The sequence below is a fragment of the Harpia harpyja genome, chromosome Z, assembly GCF_026419915.1.
Source record: "Harpia harpyja isolate bHarHar1 chromosome Z, bHarHar1 primary haplotype, whole genome shotgun sequence".
In the NCBI taxonomy this organism is placed as follows: Eukaryota; Metazoa; Chordata; class Aves; order Accipitriformes; family Accipitridae; genus Harpia; species Harpia harpyja.
In genome coordinates, this window is record NC_068969.1 from 97,255,671 (window position 1) to 97,280,871 (window position 25,201).

The window sequence follows — 25,201 nt, forward strand, 5'->3', positions numbered from 1 at the left end:
CTTCAGTGCAGATGTTAAGCCACTATCAAATGGTACAGAGCAGATGGTTTTGGTGCAGACTGCACAGAGGAGAAGGAAAAACTAGTTCATATGGCTCTGGCCAGCAGCAAATTACTTCTATGTTAACTGTGTCAGTGTAGACATGAGGAGAATGAGGTTTGTCTTTGCAGAGTGAGAGCCCAAAGTAACCACTCTGGCAGAGATTAATTATCTTTAGTTTAACACACTGCTTGGGAATGGGTATAGTGTGTGGAAGGAAGAGAAGACCAGCTGTCACAGCAAGGAAATCCCAGTGAGGTCAAATGTTTGTAACTCCATCGCCACTCTAGCCATTTTGAGTTGGTAAGAAAACCAAGCTTTTTGCTATCAACTGGGACACCTCAAAAGAGGCAAGTCATGTGCTGCAACTCCATGTTTTTCCTGAGTAGAAGGGAATCCCCATTGCTATTATTGGCTTTGAGAGAGGGGGTGAATCTCTCTCATCTCTTGTGTTACCCTGCCTGCCCAGGGACCGGGAGAGTCCGGGGCTCCCTAATGGCAATCATATAAAAGCTGTGGTGGCGCCCATTTCTTTGCCAGCTGCAGTTCCATGCTGGAGACAAAGATACAGGAGCAGTCTGTGTTGGCTTCCCATAGAGGCTTGAACAAATTTCAAATGTTTCCAGTATTACAGCAAGAGAGAAAGGGAGAGACATTCCCCCATGCCTTAGGCTAGACACTTCCATTCCCAGAAAGGAAGTAATCAGCTTTCTGGTTTTCCTATTCAGCAGTGCTTTGTTAACGCAGCATGGGCAGACAAAGCTGAATAATGAACAATTTTTGAACAAAGATAACACTGTCTTTCACATTAATTTTGCTCAAAAATGCAGAATTTCAGGTGCAGACACTTGAAGCTAGAAACACACATTACCACTGCCTCCTCTCTATACAATCAGTTTGTGTGACAGGAGACATCTGCTAGCTGATTTTTTTCCTATCATTTCCCCCTTTTTTCCTTATCTTTTTCTAGGAAGGAATGTTTTTTTCCTTGGGTCTCCAACCCAGCAAATAGACTTTTTCAGGAAAGGAATGCAAATCTAATTGCCTGTTCAAAAGTAAGCACAGAATACAGTACTTACCTGAACAGAGACAGTCTTAAATACATGGTAATCTGAACTAAGATCCAGGTCACTTTTCTAATGTGTTTCTTCTGTAAACTGTCAATAAAGAAGTAGTTCACAATTACCAAATATATCTCTTTTAAAAATTAATGCTCATAGAAACCACTAAAAATTATTCTCAGAAATGTTCCCACAAGGAAATATTCTTATCTTTGGGGATTGATAGCCAAATTCTACAGTAAATGAACAAGTCAAATTAAGTTGAAGTCTTTCACCTTCAGAGGAGAGCAGACTGTTGACTGCAGCTTACTGCATGAAAGATAACAAATGAACCAATAACTACTTCAGCTACACTAACCTCTTGCTCTGACCCTTCCTGGAAGATAATGGCAGGAGAGACAATAAAAGGCTAGCACAGTTGATTAGCAATTGCCAAGAAATGTCTGGTCAGTAGGTCATGACAGAGATTTTTTTTTACTCTGTCTAGTGATTAAATATCTCTGGCACATTATTCTGTGGCACTAGTTGAGTGTTAACTCATAGAGTGTTGCAGTACTTAGGTGTCTGGGGAGTTTGGCTTGGCACGGAGAGCTAAGAAAATATACATAATACAGGATACGTTTTCTGACCAAAACACAATATACTTCCTCACTGGAACATGATCTACATTCTATATACAATTCTTATGAACAGAATTTGAAAATGCTTCTAAAAATGGTGCAGCCTTTATTCCAGAGGACCATTTACTTACACATTGATACCAAATGGAATGGTCCACTCTTCCAGTAAACTCTGCAGGAGGTTAACACTAGTCCATTATTTAAAACAAAGAAAAATGTTCATATGTAAAACAAAGGATCATCCAGTATTATGGGGATCTTTCAAAGGCTATTCTATTGATGAGCAGAGTGTCTGATGAGCAGGCTAATTTTCTTGTATAAATACCTAAAGAGGAAGCTATATCCTCTAAAATTCAGCCCTAATATAGCATTTTAAACACCCCTACCACTGCCAGAGGTGGAGATCTCTGACCCTTCACCCAAAATACACTGCATTCTTTTACCATCAGCAAAGAGGAGTCTGCACAATCCATATATTTTTCCACTACAAAACACCAGAAGCATCACAGTTACCACTTCAGGACATAAAAGCATAGCAACATTTCAAACAATTCTAATAGGTCTATAAGAGCTCCTCTGATCATACTACTATCATCACGAGTCATCAGACCTGTTACTCTGCATCTGCTTTATAATAATGACTTAGAAGAAGACAGAAGTATTGAAAGTATACATTATTTGCCTTTGTATTTTAAAAGTGGAATTTTTCTCTCATTATTTTCATAGGTTTTTCGTATGTTCCTTAGTTTCAGAGAAAGCAAAGATTTTCCTGCGCTGTCCCTATTAGTGGAAAAACTCAGCATTAGGAGAGAGACAGTTTAGACCAGAGGTTATCAGGTGTCCAGCATCAAAGCCACCTCTAACCAAGGGCAGTGGGTAGTACTTGATGTGAAGCACTTGACACAGAGCCAAGAAATAAACTCCAGGCCCATCAGGATCCTAAAGTCCAAATGTTCCCTCCCTGCCAGCCAACACTGTCAAAGGCCTGCCTTCTGCTGCTACGACTGAGCCTTGTAAGGTCTGCAGACACCTACATGGTACAGCCCCCTGCAGTAACTTTCCATTCCCCGCCTCACTGTTTGCAGTGCTCTAGGCTACTTGGCATCATGGTGTGACCTTCTGCTGCTCTGCAAACACCAGGAAGAACCTGCAGAGTCAAGGGGGTGTTCATACCTGTCCAAGAGGAATACTTGACTCCAAGGACATGTGCCTTCCTGCACCTTTGTCAATGTTTCTGTGCTCAGCATGTGGGATCCCATCCTTTGGAAGAAAGCTGTGGTGCAGTTCCTTGTATCACACAGGAGCAGACTGAAACTGTCTAAACACATCAATGCACTAAGGCTCGGTCCAGCCCTCCCAATGTGTCTCTGTAGCCAACATCACCACCACAAAAGACCCCACAGTCATAGCCTTCCCTACCAAGATTACATCAGGAAGATTAGTTTGGTAAAAGGACAAGTGAGGAGAAGGAGCCAGAGGCAGATCCCATGCTCACACAGTGCCACAAACTTCAGCTGTAATTTCAGCTTGCCAACTGAGCTGAAAGTAGCTTTGCACATCTACTGAAAACTATGAAGGGAGACCTTCCCACAGTGCATGAACAGCTGGCTGCACTTAAATGATGGAGAATAAATGGGACTGTTTTTTTCATACACAGAAGTTGAGGGTAAATATCATCCAACGAAGGAAAAAATATAAGGTCTAACCAGAAAGGCTATATTAAATATACAGTTGTAAAGACTACATTTTCAGTTTCTGAAATTTGCCAAACCTGTCCTGTTTCTGAAGTGACTATTTGTGGTAGACTCTTGGAAATAAGGCAGAGATGTATTAATAAGAACAGCTAAACCAAACTGTCAAAAGATAACTTAACCCAGAGGGAGGCTCTGCCTCCCATTCTGTCCAAATCCTAGCACCAGACAGATATACTTTTTTTCTGATCTGGAGGTCTGGAGCTTCTTAAAGGTTCATTCACCCTCTGGCTGTTGATCCAAAGAGACATCCTGTGTAGGGAATTTATCAGAAAGGGGTTGGATGCTTTTGAAAATTCTAATACTTGAAATTCTAAAAATATTTTTGTGCTTTGGCCTCTCCTGTTACAGTGTCTAGTGTTTCTTCCACTGTTCACTATGTTGTGATCTTACAGAGATTTTCCTCCCATTGTTGATTTGGGCATTTTTTTCAGAATGTCCTAGAAACTACAGACTGAAGCCACCTGAAGTTTGTCATTATCCCTGTGGTCTTCCTCTCAGCTAAACATCTTTAAAAGATTGAATTTCCTTTAAATAGATTTGCCATCCTAGTTTCATTGTGGGTTCCAAGATTTATCTTGGGAAAGCTGCTTCTGATTTGCCATTGCTTAAGTTTCTTCATGAGACACAAAATCATGCCCACTAACAGGGTTCATGATAATAAATGTGCATGGAAATTTCCACTCAGGGACGTAGGGACTTGTCAGTGGCACAGGCCATGAGAAGCAATTTGTGCCCTTGCTGTCCTTCAAATTCCTTCTGTTCTGTTGGGGTTTTTTTATGCCTGATGAATTTACATCAGGATTTTATTGTTTTCACTTTTATATACATGCCTACTGTACACTTAATCAAATGCTGCATTTATAGGCACTTTAAAAGCAGAGCTCAAGCCTCTCCTACACTGCTCCTGATGCAAACTACTCATACTAGGTAGTTTCAGAAATGCAAAAACCAGTGTGTCAGAACTTTCAGCTATATTATACCTTTTCTTGGAGTAGTCATTGAGAATTCAGACACCACCTTCTTAACCGCGGTAATTATGAGGTCCTAAGTCTCTTGGTTCACAACAGCAAGAAATACTTTTCCGAATTCTTTTTCACAAAGAAAATTTTGACATCAATACCATCAAATATATCAACATCAGTTTTCAATGTTATTTTTGCAAATGTAAGATCAGCACATGTCAGACAAGTGTCAAAAACAGACTGTAAAACTGTGGCAGGAACCAGGGTAAGCTCTTTATCTAAATGGAAAAAAACAAGCACCAGTTTTTGCACGCTTCTTGTGCTCTCTAATAAGGTGGTAAACAGGAAGATAGTCTGCTTTCACAGAGGTTTTATTCTCCTCTCAGCTTTTATGTGAGGATAGCACCTGGTTACTAAAATCCACAGAGATCTTGTAGCAAACTGGAGGATATTTTTACAAGTTCTAATGAAATTTAGCACTTAACAAAAAGTAATCACTCAATCACTGAAACCTTCCCAGTAGGCTAGTAAATAATATTATCCCAATGTCACACATGAAGAAATTAAGGCAGAAAGATTAGACACTAGATTTCCAATAGTGGCTTCTCAGAACAAGGGTTGGGAGCTATCTTCAGTGCTCAAGTGTTAAACCTCCAAAATGCAGCTTCTGTTTTCCCTCCTTATGGGAACTTGCTTATGAGTGTTCAGTATTTATGACAATCAGGTGGAGAAACGCAGGAAAAAAATTAAGGGCTGAAAAGTAAAGATTATAAATGGGTCTCCTCAGGGCACAGTGCAGAGAGTCAGAGTCTGACAGCAGATCCTGGCCACTAGCCTATGCTTATTCTTGGCCAAAGGCCACCTTGGCCAGCTCAGCTGCAAAGCTCTTGCTGGGGTGTGTGTGGTAGTCACAGTGCTATCACTGACAGTCTGAAAAGCAACATTACCCACAGCGATGGACAGTTCATGCAGGATGCTGGGCATCTTGGCCAGGAACCACAGTCTCAGAGCAGTAGTAAAGGACTGAGAAAGAGCCTTTATCTTCAGGAAAATTAAGTGACAACCTTCTTTATGGCAGTCACTTTGTGTGATTACTGTCTGGGCTCGGAAAGGCATAGAGTTGCACTGCATAAATTACCTGCCAGCTGAGATTAGCTCTTCCTTCGTCTCCTTGATCCTCCTTGTCCTCTCATCTCCTCAATCTCCTTAGAGGATGGAAGAGATTTTGGAGTCACAGTACCACTCTGCCATTCCAAACAACAGAAAAGAGATTAAACAAGCTAATATGTAAAGAGCATGTTCCAGCTGCTCTCCCGACATGTTTTGTGAATTCTAACTGAACTCATCATATAATACCTACAGCAGGTTTTCTGTAATACTCACTGAACAATGACTGTTACCACATAGGAGAGCTGCAGCCGTTCTCACAGAGAATGGCTTTGTTTCACATCCTCTAGCTGATCCAAATCGAAATGCTGCTGCCCTGTAGTACTGCCCATGGAGGGACACCAAAAATGGTACATGAGGTCAGCACAACCTTTCTTGGGTAGCATCAGTTGTTAAGCACCTTGGCACATCATTTTCACCCAAACAAGATGGGGGGTGACCAGCACTTGGGAATGCAGAGCTGTATTTACAGGTTAACCATAGGAAAGTGCTGAGGAGACGGAAGGTTGTCATGTTCTCCATTTGCAACAAATGGAAAACCCTTGCAGTAAAATTTAAATCACAAGTTTCAACTCAGGCCATGGAGGCCACTGGAAAGCTGTAGGATGAGTTCAGTTCTCTACTGACACACTCTGTTTCAGCCAGCAGTCTACTCCTCTGAAAAGTTTCTTGTATTACTGTGCCACCCAGATACGTGCAGCCAGGGAAATAAAATCCACATTAGCATAACTCCCTTGTTTAATGTTCTAAACTCCATAATCCTAATTTACTAACCCAAATGTTGGGCTAAGTTCAACAGCTGGGCCAGCTGAAACTAACAAGTACCAATTGTTTCAAGTGATGACTTAAATTATCCTAATTTAAAATGTGAATAAAGCCTGTAGACTTTCCTCTCTGCACTAACCTTCACTGTTTATGGTTTTCTTTGAATATGCCATTACGTAAGTAGAAGCTTTACTTACCCTCTGGGCCACCTTCTCTACTCTGTCAGAACATCAAGCTAATTCTCACATTTATGTGCATTTCTGCAAGTTTACAATCTGCAAGAGCGTGACAAATTCTGCATTCCACACAACAGAGTTGGGGTGTTGGTTGCTATGCATAACCACATTGTATTATTTAACTATGTAACAGTATTACATTGACAGTCAAGTTGATTTTTCTATTCCAAACATTCTTCAAGAAAAATTTTAATTCCTCAGCTGCCTGAAGCTGAGAGATGTCAGAGATCTGTGTCAAAATGTTCTCTAAATAAAGAGACCTTCAAAGAAATGCCACCACAGGTGTGAACTACTTCCTTTCAAGCACATCTACAACAATCTCAATCCTAGAGTTAGTCTGAGAAACCAACTCTCGAGCTATTTTTAAATATATTTTCATAACAGAAATTGTATCTCAGCTCAAGAGAGAATTTTTGGGGAGAAGAATACCCTAGTGACACTTTTGATTTGGCAGCCATCTGGATTTCTTCAAGAGTCTGAATTCTGCTCAGGAGTATTCCTTTCTTCTGTTCTCAGGAGATCCCAGAAAGTAGTCAGCACTGACCCTCCAGCTGTTGAAATGTTATACACATGGTAGGATGAACAGTGTTAACTCCTTAGTGTTAACTCCTTAATGCCATCAACACACAGTAATGTGATGCTTTATTGGAAACACACATTATATGAACTCTCAAACAGCCATGTCACAACATCAAATGGTTGTAATTAGTTCCAGTACATCAGGGTATGGTGTACCACCTCAGTGTAACAACATGTATTTGTTCAGGCGTTTTTGTTTTGGTTTTGGTTTTTTTTTTACTAAAACTGTCAGTTTGTCATTTTTAAACTGATTACCCAATCTTCCTGGGCAGGTCTCCCAGAGTATGTAGTCTTGTCTGTACAGTGAATAAGAAAACATTGAATAAGAATACTTGGTGATGTGGGGTGGTTGGGTAGGTTTTTGGTTTTGTTTTTAATGGTAAAGGAGTGTCACCTGAATGTTGAAATTCTAGGAAAACAAAACCAGTTCATTTCTGCTGTGTACCCTGAAAAAAATGTCGCTTTCTTTATAAAAATGGTATGTTACCTTCACTTATTTCAGTGGTGTTCTCAATGGTTTAGTATGATACACTATTTTTAAATCAGAACTTGCTTCCTTAGGCTCACACTTGCCACCCCAATCCCCTGCAAAGAGGAAATGGTAGTGCCTAGTTCGGCACAACAGAGCAGCATAGCAACAAAATGGAAGGAAAGATGACAATGATGTGTTGAGCTCTGAGTCCCATGTGCCCATACAGAGGCACTCTGGAAAGCTGTTGCCAAGGGGGAAGGAAGGAACTGAGGAACAACCACAAGATGCCACATTTCCAAGGTGAAGCTCACAATGTGATCTGAGCTAAATCAAGAGCTTCAAGGAGTGTCCTGGTTTCAGCTGGGATAGAGTTAACTGTCTTCCTAGTAGCTGGTACAGTGCTATGTTTTGAGTTCAGTATGCGAAGAATGTGGATAACACTGATGTTTTCAGTTGTTGCTCAGTTAGTGTTTAGACTAAAGTCAAGGATTTTTCAGCTTCTCATGCCCAGCCAGCGAGAAAGCTGGAGGGGCACAAGGAGTTGGCACAGGACACAGCCAGGGCAGCTGACCCAAACTGGCCAACGGTGTATTCCATACCATGGGACGTCCCATCCAGTATAGGAACGGGGAAGTGGGGGCAGGGATTCGCCGCTCGGGGGACTGGCTGGGTGTCGGTCAGCGGGTGGTGAGCAATTGCACTGCGCATCATTTGTACATTCCAATCCTTTCATTATTGCTGTTGTCATTTTATTAGTGTTATCATTATCATCATTAGTTTCTTCTTTTCTGTTCTATTAAACCGTTCTTATCTCAACCCACGGGTTTTGCTTCTTTTCCCGATTTTCTCCCCCATCCCACTGGGTGGGGGGGGAGTGAGTGAGCGGCTGCGTGGTGTTTAGTTGCTGGCTGGGGTTAAACCACGACAACGAGGTATTCACAGTAGTTGTGAAAGCAACTATTGCCACTGGATCCTAAGTGACCAGCAAATAAATCAAAATAAGATATTCATGAGAGGTAGCAGCATGGTGTCTGACTTGATCTGATTATTTTTCAAGAGTATCTGCAGGGCTATGCTTCCTACATACAAAGAAACAAACACCAGAAAACAGTTCCAGGTTCTGCATTCAAAAATGGGAACCTGCTTTCCAGGCAGAGGAGCCTACTCCTTCTCTTCCCCTTGTCATCCTAACAGTGACTCTCCCTTTTCTTGTGGATTCCTGGTGACCTTCTGCTGTGAACACACACTGATTTTCACACCACCCATTCATACTGGCCAGCACCAACATAGCTAGCTCAGGCACCACCTCAGGAATGTGTTCTATATACATGCAAACTGTTCAGCTTTGTACAGCTGTGCCATATAGTGCTAGGACTGTGCTAACAGTTTTGACTTTCTGGGAATACTTATCCAATTTAAATTAAGATCTTACTGGCAAGTACGCTTAATAGCCTCTAGCAAGAGTTTAAGAAAGTAACCAAGAAATACGTTTATGAGAGAGTGGAATGTCACTGAGCAGTGGGGCACGTGACAGTAAGTTGTACTGGGATTTATAAAAGAGAAACCATTTAGGGTGTGATTTGTGTGGTTGGCTTAAACAGCAAAAAAAATTGCAAATTCCATTATGCAAAATACTCTTTCACTTTGCAGTAAGCATAACTGGAAATACAGCTTGTGGAAGAAGCCAGCATTGCCTCAGACTGCATCCGTCCTCTCCCAAGCTGCAGGCAAATCTTTTACTATTCATTCTTGTTCCATTAGACTCTAATTGCGCTAAAGTCCATCTTTTATACATAAGACGTGACTACTTATTTAACTGTTTGTAATTGATATATCAAAGTAGCACCTGGACATTCCAGTGAAGACTTAAATCTCATTGTGCTTCTTACTGTGTAAATACATTACAAGAAGTAGACCCTGTAATCGCAAAATTTAGAACTGAAATAAGCAGGCTACACATAGAGTAGCTAGAGTAACAGCAGTGGTGAAATTAAACAATTTGGTCAAGGTAAAACAGCAAAGATGTCTTGGTTGGTTTCTTGATTCAGCCATACTTGTTAGTACCTTTCTGAAATTGAAAATATGGTGCCCGTTTGCAGTTAATGACTGAAAATGGTGCTATTCTCATGTCATTCTCCATTAATATCAGTCACCCTGGTTATCAACATGGCTCAACAGGAAATGAAGCTTACAGAGTAGTAGGGAGTGGTTTTTCCTTTTATCTCCTTAATTCAGATCCTCCAGGTGTAAAAGATAGATATGTTATTTGGAGAAAGCAAGGCTAAGCTTATCCATTTCTGACATCCATGAATCAGAAAGAATATTTGCTGATAGCATGTTGTAAAATTCGCCTGCTTCTCCATAGAACTATGGTAAGAAAATCGTAAAAGTCACGAACTTCATTGCCCATTGTGTTTTTCTTTATGTGAGCTCTGTGAAACAACGTTCAGCAATGAAATAAATGGTGCTTTACATGACACTTTGATGAAACCATTCAAGTGTGAAAGGTCTGCTTTCTCTTTCTTACACCTCTGGTGGTTGTTTTCCCTGTAGCACTACTCTCTTGGGGCCTTTTAATTCTCAAATAGAGTGAAACCCTTCATATTGTCATTGCAATGCAACAGAGTCTTCCAAATAAGACTAATGTCCTTGCTATTTGATTTTCATAAGCTTATATTGTCATATTCCCATTTTATCTGAATGTGGGATTTTATCAGTTTTACAGACATTGCATATGCACTGCCTGTCCTTCCTAGTTATGCACTGTGCATAGAACTTCACCTTTCTCACTGTGAAATGACAGGATGGATTTATTAACACAGATACATACAACCCTTGTAGTGCTGATAAGCCCTCTTTAACAGTCACTGTGTTCCACCCTAGGGAGGGGCTGCATTTTAGCATTGGATAGAATATAATCATCACATATGCATAATTCCTTAGGCTTTCTCTAAGGATTAGATATTTTAAAATTAATGATAACAGTCTGTGCTCCTCCAAACATGTCAGCAATGTATATAAACAAGGAAATCCACGTTCTTTCAACAGTTACATAGCTTCACTCTTTTGAAGGATCTTTTACACAGAGTGCCCTTTAATCCTCCTGCAGACCATCTCTCACCCCTTACCTCATTCCCATTACTATTTTTAGTAGCCAGAGATTTAAACGTATTCTCTAAAATGGAAGATTGGATTTGGCGTAGGACAGATACAAAAAGGCCAGTTGAAAAATACAGCTGCTTGGATTCTTGCATATGTTAGTGTGAAATCACTGTAGAGTCATGTTGGGCCAGTCAGAACCAAGTAAGTGATTTAGCTTCAAATGTTCCAGTCAGTTTTAAAATAACATTTGTAGAGCTCTGGGATGCTGTTGGACTGCAAAACATACCAGCAGATAAGGGCAGTAGGGCTTTCAGAACGCTTTTTGTCTCATGTCACAAGAGCCTCCAGAAATATTTAGTATAAATACTTGATGTTTTCTTAGTATTACAAAGCATTTAAAGCATTTTTCTAAATAGTTGAGATTTTTAGAATTTTAAAACTCTTTTTTTAGACTCACACTCCTGAAGTGAAAAGAAAAAAGAAAGACAACAGACCCATTTGCAGCAATGCTTACATGAGTGTATTAGAGAAGAGCATTACAAGAAGAGGAAATAGTATAATCAGCACCCACAAGCTTTGAATGATTTAATGTAGAAAGTGAAAATAGAAAGACAAACATCTTTTTGCCCAAATATTTCTCATACTCTTTAGGACAAACTCCAGTTTGTATCAGAACAAGATTTCCAATGTAGTTCAAGTGTTTATATTTAAAAAAAAAAAAAACAACACAAAAAATATATATTTTATGTTCCCTGGTGCTTTTAGAAAAAAAGTTTCTCCATCACAGACTTTGAGGCTTAAGGCCTCAAACTGCTAGAAAGTGTGGCAGCTACTCAAAAACTATTTGAGGTGAACTGTAGACAGAGGTACTTTTATACATGGACATTGACCCCTCCCTTTTCAAACCAGAAAAACAGGCAAGATGCCAGGAGCTACAGGCTATGAGCGTGTTTGTGAAGGCAGAATTCACCTGCCAAATCATGAGTTCCCTGAGGACTTCACAACCTTCCACACCCTCTCTCCCAGAACACACTCTGAAACAGCTTCTGCCTCTGTTGCAGCCTAGAAATATTAGAAACCATGACCTATTCCCATGGTCCTTCCTTCGACTTTCCCTACTAATGTTATTTAAACCTATTCTGTGTCCTGCATAATAATTCTCTATGCACATACAGAGAAGCCTATCATGTAGCTACACTACCCACAGCCTCTCTTACCATACACTGAAAAAGTTCAGAAACCCCTATGACACTTTCTACACTATACTGAATTCAGCCTGTTCAGAACTGATACAAGACCTGATCTGGATGAATCAGCTGATGAAAAAACTGGGAAGGCAGACTTCCTGCTACCAATAATTATTTAACCACAAAGTTTATATTAATGTTTCTATTTTAATTCTTATCTGTACTTCCTAGGCTTAGAACAGAATTGTTTCACTGCAAATGTAGTAATCTGGCTACTGAGAAGACTCCTCAAAATAGTCTTACCTATGTACAACTTGCAAGTGGGCCACAAAATGTGTAGTGGAAAGCAGCAGTTTTTCTTCTTTCTGACATTACATTACAAAGGTAAAGTACAGCACCATCCTCATCACCCGTAACAGTAAACCACTTCAATGCAACATAACTTCAACATAGCTTCACTGGTTTCACAACACTGTTAAGTTCATGGAAAGTTTGTGCTTTCCAGCCTTGCAATGGTATTGATTCATATATTTAGAATATAAATCCTGTATATTGTAGCAAAGGGTGTGGAAGCCAGGTCACTGACACAAAGCACTACTAAAAATGTAGAGTTAGTCTTTATAATTTAAAGCTTCTACAAGCCCCCACAGCATGCAAATTTGGCACTTTTCCAAACCAGGAGAAAAACAGCAGATAACAATGTTTTGTTTTGCTTTTCTAACAAGTCTTACTATCTTGGAATTGAGCACTATTTTGCTCTTCCTGTAAGCTGAAGCAGTTGTTTGTTTTCTAAATTGTAATTGTCAGACATGGTTAGCATGGTTTTCATGAATGCAGTGCTGTAAGACACAGTAGAGAAGACTTGGAGCACTTCTTCAGAATGGCTCTCCAGACTACGATTCTGCTTTTATGGCATAGTCAAAGCAACACAAGATAAGATGATGAACAGTAGCATCTAAGAGATCTCTGGGATCATCAAGAAGTGCAACCATCAAAGAAAACCCTTATGAAACATATTATTCCAGTGGTATCTTGTTCCATTATAGCCCAAAAAAAGAAATCAGCATTCTTTGGAAATGTGCTGAATGTGAGGAAAATGGAACATTCCTCTCCATCTGCTGGAAATACTCTAAAGTAAATAAGGATGCTAAGTACTGGGCAGAAATACTGGAAGTAATTTTTTAAAATAACAAAAAAGCAGACGCCAATGGAGGCCCCTAGTCGTCCTCCTAGGCTTAGCACTGGAAAGAAATTATGGTTTGGGAAACTAAATCTACAGATAGCTGCCAGATGGTTAATCATGGTTAGTGGAGGACACAAAGGGCTTTGCTTGGTGATCAGGCTTAGCAAAATAACAGATGTCCCAAAAAAATGAAAATTTTACAGATTCTGAATGGTCTGGAGTCAGTAAATTTATACAGTCTGGCACGCAAATTCAAACCATTCGTTTAAATGCATGTCAGATCCCACTTAAAAGTTGATTGTTGCCTAGGAAGTATAGGCTGCAAGGAAAAGCCTTAACAAACTTGTATCTGAGGGGAACAGTGCAGGGTTTGACTCTACTACTAGTATACCACAACTAACATTAGACTAAGGTGATAAAATTATCAAATCTCATTCTTGTGTTATTAGTTGCTAGGCTAGGAGGCATTTCCCATACCAACATTAGACAACACAACGTTTGCTGTACCTGCTGTCATCACCTCAGGTCTTTACATACTCTTCAAAAGTAGGCAAGTACTATCATCAGCAAAATTCAAAGAAGTGACCTAGGAAATATAACGTATTAACAATAATCAGTGAAATACATTTGTTTTTCACAGGAGAGTGAGTTGTATGCCCATTTTATAAATGTAATCAAAAACTGCCAGAAACCCCAGAGGTTTTAGTGCAAGAAATAGAGAAGACTGAAATGTTGAAATTTGGTGGGGTTTTAAAGCAATCTATTGCTCAAAGCAGCTTAGTGTAAGCAATTTATAATTCTTTGTGTAAGGTAAATAATAAAAGAAATTTTTTCTTTTTCTTGCAGAAGCTAAAATTTATACACTACCCAAAATATGGCTGACAAAGCCACAATGTGCTCTGTATCTCTTCAATAATCTTCTTACTTGCCTTTTCCTCCTTTTTACCTTGACAATATGGGGCCCTTTTCAGACAACTTACGTTGCTGTTACTATCCCTAGTTCTTTTTTTAGCACTAGGGTTTGACTCAAATAGGAAGTGGATTTGCTGTGTTTCCTTTCCTTTCAAGCCGCGTGTATGTCAGTCAGTCAAGCAGTAAGCATCCTGTCCTTGTTTTCTTGTTTTTCCATTTCACTTCTCCATTACACTGGAGCTTCATTTCATAAAGGAATTGACACTAGTGCTGTCATCAATGTTTCAAAAACCAAGATATGTTTCAAAAATCTACAGTAACTGAAAAGATATGCACCATAAAAAAAGTACTGTTAAAGGCTCAAAATGTGGAAGACCTCTGTTACCATGACTTTTCTTTACATTTTTGGTTAGATCTCACTTACTCACCTAGGTAGCCTATTCTTGGAAAACTGAAGATGAAAACTGACCTTGTAAAAGACAATGGAAAAAACTTAACTTCAGTGAGATCAGAATTTCCCTCTACTTCTTCTTTTATACATTAAGGTTTTCCAAGGAAACTTTGTTTTTCAGCCTCCATTTGTACATGGGCAACTTTCTCAAAACATTATTTGGTCATTACATATTTTGTGCACACAACAGATTAAATTCCCCTGCAGAAAAAGAATTCTGTCTGCCAGAGGGATGTCATTTTTTTGTCTGCATTTTAGACTCATCCGCAAAAAAATTAGTGCTACAAAACTAGCACATATAGATCAACCTCATTTAACACAGATACACTGCATTAACAGTAAAAAGTCTCATAAAGGATAAGACAGTTGCTGCTGAAGTAAGGATTTATTTTACCAGATACAGGCTTTATATATCCTAGAACACTTTTTCTCCTCAGTTAACAACATGGGAAAAAAACGAAAAGGATACTGCTGGATCTTGGAATGACTTCACTTTTGTATAACAGTATTTTATAAAGTTTCTGAATAGTTCAAGATACTTTCACAATGATCCCATATGTCTGTAGGTAATTCAAAACGTCTTGCCTGTTATAATTGCAAGTAAGTATTTTCTTCTTATTAATTTCCGAGCAGTAACCTGTCTTAAGAGCATAGTGACAGGTTTATTTCCACTCCTTCATGAGTCTGAGCTTCATCCTCCCTGAAGTGACTTTAGAAGGGGATACCAACTTCACTTTAAGTATGGGCTATAACCTCTAAAATCTTTTAACTGCTATGTTAAGTCAAGTTGTAAGTTAAAGATGAAATAAGGTAATTTTTATGATAATCCATATTCTTGAGCTTTTTCCTGTAAATCATTGCAAATTCATGGTACTGATCACTTAGGTTCCATATAAACAAGAGGGGTTAGTAGAGGTCAGCAGAACCCTACAGTATTTGACAACAGGAGCCCAGTCCAACTGTTGAGTCCAACTCAACAGCAAATTCCTATTGATTTAAATGAAATCAGAATTAGGATTAATATACATTCATGCCCATGCTTAACTTTCTAATAGTGGCTGAAGATTTAATTCCTCAGAGAACATGCTTACCCTACAGCTTCAATAATAAAACACTCGTTAGCTTTGCTGGTCTAGAGTTTTATCAGTAAGTTTCACTTCACAGTTCAGGAACCAAATCAGCTAGCCCTTAATATAATGAAAACCTAGCTATGATTCTTCATTATATTCATACCATCAAGATGACTTCACGTTACTACCAATGAGAACACTGAAAACATACTGGTCCTGGTGACTCTTACTAGTTTTGAGGGGAAAAAAAAACAAACAACAAAACTTTTTCATCTAAGAGGCAGCATCCATGATATGAAAAGGCATTCCGAAATCCTGTATCATGACCTGAAAAGCTTCTACTTAAATTTGTTTTTGCAGTAACTGTTGGAGTATTATGTTAGGTTACATTCTTTTTCTCAAGAAAAGCGTAATCGATTAATGAGCAGGTAAAAAGTTGTTTCTTTAGCTGGCTGGAAAAGTACCTTCTTATAGTATAGCATATACTCACAAATGATATAAAAAAAAAGTCAGTTACCACTTTAGAGCTATCAAGCTTACAGTGTGTGAGCCAATAAGACTAATATTGATATGGATCCAGCTTTGGATAATTAACTTCTTCCTGCCTGCAAAATCCCCCTACAGAATCAGCTGGATATAATTTCAGGCTTCACATTATTAAACAATTGTTACATTCACCCCAGACACAGCTGAATTCAATCATCTGTAAAAGGGACTTCTTACACACAGAAATGAGACCGAACTTTCTGTCTTCAACCCAGACTTTTTTTTTTTTTTTTTTAAGGCTGTGGACAAAGAATTACTGCTTCTAGAGAAAAGAACTATGTGAACACTGAGAATAGTTTCCTCTCATCCCTCAGATACAAGGGTCAGCAACTTGTCAAGGATTATATGTCAGATTGTATTTTTCTTTTCTAAGTCAGTGGTTGAACTTGCTGGAAGGAACTTAGCAAGAGCCAGGAACTGCTGCTTCCCAAGGGGCAAGATCCCATCACCATACAGTCAATAGCTCATCTTTATGTAAGGTACTAGTTTCTGGCTGCCACCAAGTCCTAACTCAGGCAGTGAGGGCAGTAGTTTGTTAATCACATCTTCCTTGTCTTCCCTGTATTTATCTGCTGCTAGTACTTCTGCCTGTGGCAAGGGTTCCCATAGATCACAGGCTGTGATACCAGCCCACCTTACCAAATTTGCCTCCTGACACTGAGGCGTGCCCTGGACAACACTAAATAAAGCCAGATGAAAAGTCAGCAGAAGGAAATGTAGTGGAACAAGCAAGGAAAAAATAAAATGAAAAAGCTCTAAAGGAAGAAAAGGCAAGAAAAGGAGAGCCTGACACCTAAAACACTGCAAGAGAGCAGAGAGCAACTACCAGGTCATTCCTGAGAACAGTGAATGGTCTAAGAAACACTGGGCTACAAATAACCTGCAAAGCAACTTTAGACCATAACTTACACAACATTTGAGGAGCTTTCCCAGGGGTCAGAGCAGTACACAAAGGCACTATAGGCCAGCTTTTTTCAAAATGAGATATGGAATACATCTTTACACCAAACATGTAATCACTCCAAAGTAGATAGGTGCTTATTCCGAATGTATTGCTGTATTTCCGGGCATTAATGGTCATCTGAGTCTCTATAAAGTATGCATATTCTCAGTGATGCACAGTTAAACTTGTAATAAGGTATGCATAAATGTAGTATAAAAAAAAAATCTAAAAAGACATGTTGAATATACACCAATAACCCTATAAATAGTATGCATTGGACAGTACATGGACTAATAGCCTGATCTTCAGTGATAAGCTAATGATTACCATAGAATTGTAAAATAATTTAGGAAATAATTCAGAAAGAAAGCTCTGAAGGCACTGTGGTCCAGCCCTCCTCTCAAAGCTCATATTATCCACCATCAGCTCAGGGGAGAACAGTGCACTCAACACATCCGAAGATGAGATCACCCAACTTCACACTCACGTTTTTAAAACATTTAATTTAGAAGAACCTGCATATACTATTGCTGTTAAATGTTGACATGTATTTAATATACAGTATGAAGCTGCCCACAGGAACCTACCAGGAGAATGTCATCATAATCTGAGAATTTTCATCAAATCCAGTGCATTAAAAGTAATTTGTTAATGGCTCCTTTTGTTTCAAGCTCATCAGGCAATTAATGAGTGACATAAGATTTGTAAGCATTTCTGAAATACATTTATTCATATTGCTAAGGACTGCATATAAAATACCAGGATAGTGAAAATGTTAATGCCTCTTGTTCAACAAACTATCATTAGTGAATTAATTATTCCTTTAGTTGATATTGATTATCACAGTCAGTCATATAATAAAATTAAAGTAATACTTTATGAACTAGAACTTTGGAGCAAATACTAGCAAGCAGTTTCATAAGGGATCTATTCAGAAAAGGCACTAAAATATGAACAGGAGCAGCCTATGTGTTTCAGGATATATTGATATTGACATGACTTGAGTGTGTGTATATATATATATATCTGCAAGAAGATTCTCCCACTGCTTAATTAACTATAGACAAAGTATATTAAAGTCAACCTTTACAGGCAGAATGAAAAGTGGCCCTAATTACAGAAGAAAGGAAGGGCAAAAGAAAAGAGGCAGGAAAGTGACAAGGAATAGACAATGATAATGTAAAGAATGAGGGAGCATTAGTCTATGATTACAATAACAATTTGGTTTGTTTATTACATCTCTTACCACTAACGTTTGTCTGCCATTTTATATAATCTTTTCGGATCCCTGATTGTGGGAGAAGGTCTGCATTTTTCCACACGTTTATACACCAGCAAGACAATGAGCTCCTAGTCCTGTCTGGGAAATTTGAGTGCTGCAAGAAAACCAAAAAGAAATAACAAAACCTACAAAATTCTGTTCTTCAAGGTTAAAGCTTGATTACAAATATTCATATCAGAATTTCAAGTAACAATGACAATTTCTAAATTGAGGCCTGGGCTCTAGAAAGAATGCTTCACAGCTCAGTGTAGGAGATGCTTTCAGGCTATGATTCATATCTCTCTGGCTTATCTCTTAAAGCAAGATTTCACTGCTGTTGGCACTACAGAGGAGTTTCAGTACTCAGAAACTGGCCTTGATTTTGCTATGCCTTATGCATGACCACATCATTTTTGTTTGCTAAATTCTGACTGCAAAGCACTTGTTACTGCAAGTGGTGAGACAAGAGGAAAAGGAACTCGGTGTAATTTCAGATTTTTTGGCAGAATTTTGTTTGTTATACAGCTTAGTAATAGTATAAATACAGCACACAAATACTCTTATCCAATTAACCTTCTCCCTAAGACGACCCTTAGAAGGCATTATTTTGACAGACGGATTCTGGGCAAGTTGTAAATATAACAGTTGTATTTAAGGTAATGCTAAAGGGAGCAGAGAAAAAAAGGAAAACATAAGAAAATAGGTTGGCAATGAAGAGGAGACAACGAGCATAAGGAGATAAAAGAAAGGAAGAACTCTTAATGGTGAAGTAGAAGAAGGAGAAGAGAATATAGATCAGCGAGACCAGAAATGTAAAATGCAAAGCAGATCCTCAAAGGTAGTGAAGCATACGGGGCGAAGATCTTTATCTGTATCTTCGTACCATATATAAAGTTGCAGTATGAACTGGCTAATACAAATCATTATTTTCTTTTATTTTCCAGTAAATGCATAGGTTTCCTAGGTACCTAAATATATAGTTCACTCCAGATATAAATTATTTAAGACCTGTAGCTGATGGAAGCTATACCACAATCTAGTATGTCTTAGCAATGGGAAATTATTACCAAAAGCCTATATTCTCCACATTCACACACAAATTTACCTGGCATGCTGAATTTTGTTACTGTTTTTTCAGTTGTTCCTATTCTCAAGTCTTCATTCCTTCATGGTATGAAGTTGTGACTCTTTCTCATGAATGCACTCACTTTTGGTGATATTACTCTAACAGTAAAATACTCAGAACTGAATATATTTTTCTATGCACAGCCTTAACTGCTCTGCATAGCATCACTCAATTTAACTATGAGGCAGCAGTGAATGAGGGGTTCTCTAATACAGAACTTGGATTCAGTTTTGCTGACGAGAATGTACATCCCCATGAGTCCCACAGCCTTTACTTGTAGCAGCAGGCTCCAGCCTTTTGTGTTTTGGAACAGCTCAAGCAGAAAACTTCAAGCACAAAGCTGTCAAGATCCCTTTTTAAAAATGTGTCACTTCAAGACAATTAACTATGTATCATTGCTGATAGCTCTCCTCCTGGAAATCAAGTGGTATCTCACTGTATTGATTTCTGTCTAACAGTAGGTGTAGCGTGGAAAAATACAAGAAGGATTTGTCAGTAGTTTGCCTGTAGCACATTTCATCTCTGTAAGCTCCATATACACTGTTTGTTTGGTCTCTACCATCCTATAGCGAGAAGCCACAAGCTGTAGCATCAGAATGCCAATGTTTCAACCATAACAACAGCTTAATTCATACACAGCATGCTACAACAGAATAGGTCTTCAGAAGCTGGGTGTCGCCCTGACACGTGAATTGACAGGAAGCAAATTTATGGTTGTTAAAGAAAGTCAAGCTGAACTATTTTTTACTGCATACAGGTTCTTATTGCAGAGTGGAGCTTTCCGTACTAAGGCTGAAACTTGTCTGTGTGAGGGCTGGTCTTAGGTAGTGGAATGACTCTAAACATGAAGAGCTATTGCTGACCTCTTCATCCTTCCTCTAAGTGCCAGGTGTACTTCTTAATTTATGTAGGGAAAGCAGGATCACAGAACAACACAACACTAAAAAAGTTGCCATAATTTAAACAGTGGGGTACCAGCTAGCACATTCCTGTGCACAAAGAGAAGCTGTAATAACAAACAACAACTTTGTGCTTTAAGATGCTGTGTTTCATAACTGCTAGTCATGCTGTCTGATACTGGAAAGTACTCAGCAGAGTGGTTGTGGTGGAGCAACCACAGTGTGGAGCCTGGAGTCAGACTCCCCCTGCGCTCTCCCTGCTATGCTCTGCAGTTGAGGACCCAGAATATGAGCTCCATTTGAAATTCTGTGCCTTGTTAGCCAATTACCATACAACCTGAAGAGGCATGTCATGATTTTTTTCTGCACTAACTGCAACATTGTTACAGCCTGTCCAAAACACAAGGAAGGCTGAATAACTATGGCCAGTCACAGTTTGACTAGGACTGTTCTCTTGCTCACTGAAAAGGACAGAAAGTGCCACTTACATGTGGTTTTTAAGAGGTCAACATCAGAAAGGAATCCACAATTACATGTATATAACACAGATTGGCTGTGAATATACATCCTATAACAAAGGAGACTGAACCATGGCCTTGAGTTTTCAGAATGCCTTTTTCTATTGCTAGTATCACTTTTGTCAGCCCATATTCAGGCTCAGCTCAGCTGTTCTTCACACATGACCTTATTTTTTTCAAATACTAGATTACCTGGGCAATGAAGGACTGACTTATATTTTCTGGCATATTTGTTGTTGGCCACACTGCTCATGAAAGTCTTTGTGGCCAGGTAGGAAAGACAATCCCACTCATTCTGAGGACATCTTCCTCTCCTTTTTAATTGTCTTTGGCTACTCCTCATTGGGTCTTGTTGTCTACTGTCTGAGAGTTCTGCCTTAAGCATTTGTCCAAGGACACATCTACACTTTGGGCTGTGTATGCAGAACCACTCCAAAGGCTTTTTAGCTCTAGCAGCTGCCAAAAGTATACTAAACTCATGGGCAGCTCACACGTGGTGTAAGCGACTGCAGCGTGTCACAACACCTTCAGCTCATCTTAGCTACCAGTCTGAATCAACACTTCCTTGCAGTGAACTGCAATTTCACTGCATTACTCATTCTAACTTAAGCATCTTCTATGTTTGATTAATTTCATCCTTTTCAGTATTTTTATTTTATCTTCACTGGTATTTCATATTTGCTTGCTTACACTTAGAAGCCTTTTCATTTTTCTGGTCTCATCTTTGGCCTTATTCCTCCAGTGAAGGTCAGACCCCTTTTTTTCTCATTGTCCTGCACACTATCTTTTGGGAAAAAACACCACCTAGCAATATGTTCCATCTGTCAAAGCTTCCAGCCCAGGTCTAAAATGACATTAGCTGTACAATTTCCACCCCAGAAAAACAAGCAGATTGCTAGGTTCCGCACCGCTCTGTCAGATGTGCTGTTATTTTTCAGTGGGCTATAACCAATCTTGTTTCTGTTCCATGTGCCCGCAGCTTCATATTGTTGCCATTCCTCTTCCTGAGAATCACAGCAGAAGAATTGGGTCAAGTCCTCTTCAACAACCCAATGCTTCCCTGTCAAGCTTATCATGTGTGGAGGAGTCAACTGTCCCCATTTCTAACTTCTTCCAATGAGCACAAGATTTTTCTGAACTGCTGAAGCCCAGTTAAAGCTTTACACACCCTGACTGAATTTTGCAAGACCTTGTCCCAAGTCTCAGATTTTAGCAACCTACTGGGCACAGTGATGCTAAAGAATGAGGATAGCCCTGTTGCCATATGCATCATTCACTGCTTGGTGCAACAAGTGCCATCAAGTATCAAGTGGACTTGCTTTTGCCTAGGTTGTAAGCATTTGATTGGCTGCAATAGTGGCTGGTTGGCTCAGTGAACTTTTCCCCTTTGTCCAGGGACTGCAAACACCTACTAGTCTAGGGAAAAAGCAGTATCCTCCAATCTCCCTCAAAAGGAAGTAATGAATTGCCAAGCCTGTTTTTTTGCTGCCACTGAGCAGCTCATGTTTGGTAAGTTATAAAGCTGGGAAATGCTGTAACCCTCACTAAATCATTTCCAACAGTTACATCATCCATTTTTTCCTTGCTGCTGCCTCCCAGCCTGCCTCCTGCCTTCTTCTTCAGGGGACTTTACCATGACTTCATGACCTACAAGACTATGGCTTCAACACAAATGTCTGCCACTGCTCTGGCCACTCAGGTCAAAGGACTACTCCTCTCTACTCTTGGGGGGGGAAAAAAGTGACTCTTTTTACTGTTAAAGAATGTCAGAAAACAGAGCTCCATCTTGAGTGTAAGGACACTGACACCCATATTCATAAGTTCAAGTTCAGGACAGTGATACAAGCTGAGATAACAACATCACTTCAGCAAGAGGTTTGGATGTGTCACTGAACCTCCCAGACAAATAGTTACATGTAGTGATTCAGCCATCTCACAGAAAATGTCTTTGACTTGTGATGGGTCAGAACATTGCCATTAAAGGGTCTTGTTGTTCAGCTCCTCCATGACTTTGAAAATCTTCCCCCAAATCCCTGTTCTGACAGTGACCCATCTCCAGCAAAACCAAATGTATCCAGGACTGAGGAATCTTTTCACACCCCTGATGTATCTATGTGATGCTTCATGTCCTTATACCAAAATAACAATACATTCCAGAAAGATCTTTTCCTCTCTGTGGCATAGAGAATCACAGAATCATAGAATCATTTAGGTCGGAAAAGACCTTCAAGATCATCGAGTCCGACCATCAACCATGCCCACTAAACCATGTTCTGGAGTACCTCGTCTACGTGCTTTTTGAATACTTCCAGGGATGGTGACTCAACCACTTCCCTGGCCAGCCTGTTCCAATGCTTGACAACCCTCTCAGTAAAGAAATTTTTCCTAATATCCAACCTAAATCTCCCTTGCCGCAACTTGAGGCCATTTCCTCTTGTCCTACCACCAGCCACCTGACAGAAGAGACCAGCACCCACCTCACTACAACCTCCTTTCAGGTAGTTGTAGAGAGCAATAAGGTCTCCCCTCAGCCTCCTCTTTTCCAGACTAAACAGCCCCAGCTCATTCAGCCACTCCTCATAAGACTTATGCTCCAGGCCCCTCACCAACGTGGTTGGATTCAGTAGATTTTGCATTGACTGCAGACTTCATCACAACTTGTTACAAAACTGCTGAAATGATCCATAAAAAGTGGTACAAGTTTGTTCCTAGGCAATCTCTAACAGCATCTCTAAAAATATCTCTGCTCCCACAGTCAAGCAGCTACCCAGAAACTTTTGCCCATCACTGAATGTTTTCCAAGTGTTATCACCCATCTCCATATTCCCAGGCTATCCTCTTCTTCCTGGGGTTGAAAAAACAGAGGGTGGGAAGGCATGCTCCACCTACTTATATCCCAGCTGTGGAAGATGGGAGTTTGGAAATGTCCTATATAGCCCTGATCTGAGCACTGTGTTGAACACAAATTGCCGTGTGCAGAGATAGATAATTCATCTCAAAGACCTTCCAGTTCCTGACAATTAACTTCCTTTTATTCTTGCCTCACATATTTAGTGAATTCAATAGACTAACTTATTTCATATAATGCTTAATTCAATGTGCATATTAAAATGCTGGTTTGCAGGAACATTTTTAAAATGTGGCCAGAATTTTGAATGTCTCTGAGCAGTTGAAACTTTAAATTACTGGTGTTTATACTACATCAGTGCTGTACTGTATATACAGTACAATATACAGCAGTGTAATGTGTATCAGTAGGGAAGAATATAATGCAGTAAATCAAACTAAAGTCTTTCAGGAAATCGTCCATGTGCAGAAAAGGCACTTCACAACATGCTTGAAGGACTTAATTGTTTTCTTTACCTGGGATCCCAAACGTCCTGATTCCATCCAATGGCAGTGATAATGCTATTAACTTTTTACCTGCTTGCACCAGAAAATGTCTAATGATGGTGTAAAAAGTCAGATTTCTGGTGTGTCATTGAAAGTGCAGTCTGTATATTTTAAAAGGCCACAGTCGAGACAATTTATTTTATACTCCAGGCTACAAGATGCCATGACAGAATGTAAGCATTTACAGCTCCCATGGACCATGTTGTTTACGCCAGCAGAGGTTTTGGCCCAGTGTTTGTGACCACAGTTGAGTTTCACCTTCACCAACAAGATTCAAAACGAAGCATTTATCACTAGAGAAGATGCTGACACAGAACTAGAAATCACTGTAACATGAACAATCCTCCTGTCAGATTAAAACCTTAGGTTTCATAAGAATAAAAACAAAACTCAGCCTGATGTATGATGTAACATAATTGCCCAAAACATTCAGTCCTGCCTGTGAAAGAAGGAAAAGATTAACACAAACCACATTTGGGGTAGATGGTGATCATTTAAGAAAAATATATCTTACCACATTTAATTCCACTTACTTCCATTTGCAACACAGATGTCAAATTATTTCCTCTGAGTAACATAAGGCAAGCCAAACAGCAGCCCTGACTGCAAATTACTGGACTAACAGGATCAACAAGATCAACTAAGTGATCAACAGGGCTATTACAACTGTTTTCAGGTCACCCACAAGGACAGTGACTACCCCACCATCCATGTCACCATTGCAGCTAGGGCTGGTGGAAAATAGAGGAGTGACTTGTACCCGCTGACTGATACCATAGAGAAATGGGACTCAGTCTGTCCGTAAGGCTATTTCTTTACACTTCTGAGGTATCTTTCCATGCATCCAGAGTTTGCAAAAGGTTCTGAAGGGAAGATAAGGTATATAGGCAAGCATGCTATCATCACTTTCCAAACCTACAAAAAATCTTTGGGAAAGCCAATCATCTTAGAAGGA

At 39.5% G+C, this 25,201-nt stretch overlaps 1 long non-coding RNA gene across 4 annotated transcripts in view; it reads right to left on the reverse strand.

Annotated features, from left to right (window-relative positions):
- The window catches only part of LOC128137586 (uncharacterized), a 47,504-nt gene that overhangs the window by 18,707 nt on the left and 3,596 nt on the right, over nt 1–25,201 (reverse strand). For 2 of the 4 annotated variants that reach the window (XR_008233745.1, XR_008233744.1), the window contains exons 2-4: nt 13,635–13,713; nt 5,575–5,680; nt 1,119–1,196 (exon numbers count right to left, since the gene is read on the reverse strand). This is a non-coding gene — a long non-coding RNA (uncharacterized LOC128137586). Of the gene's footprint in view, nt 1–1,118; nt 1,197–5,574; nt 5,681–9,719; nt 9,837–12,247; nt 12,784–13,634; nt 13,714–18,295; nt 18,424–25,201 lie in introns of those variants that run through there. The other 2 variants (XR_008233743.1, XR_008233746.1) reach the window with 2 other exon arrangements.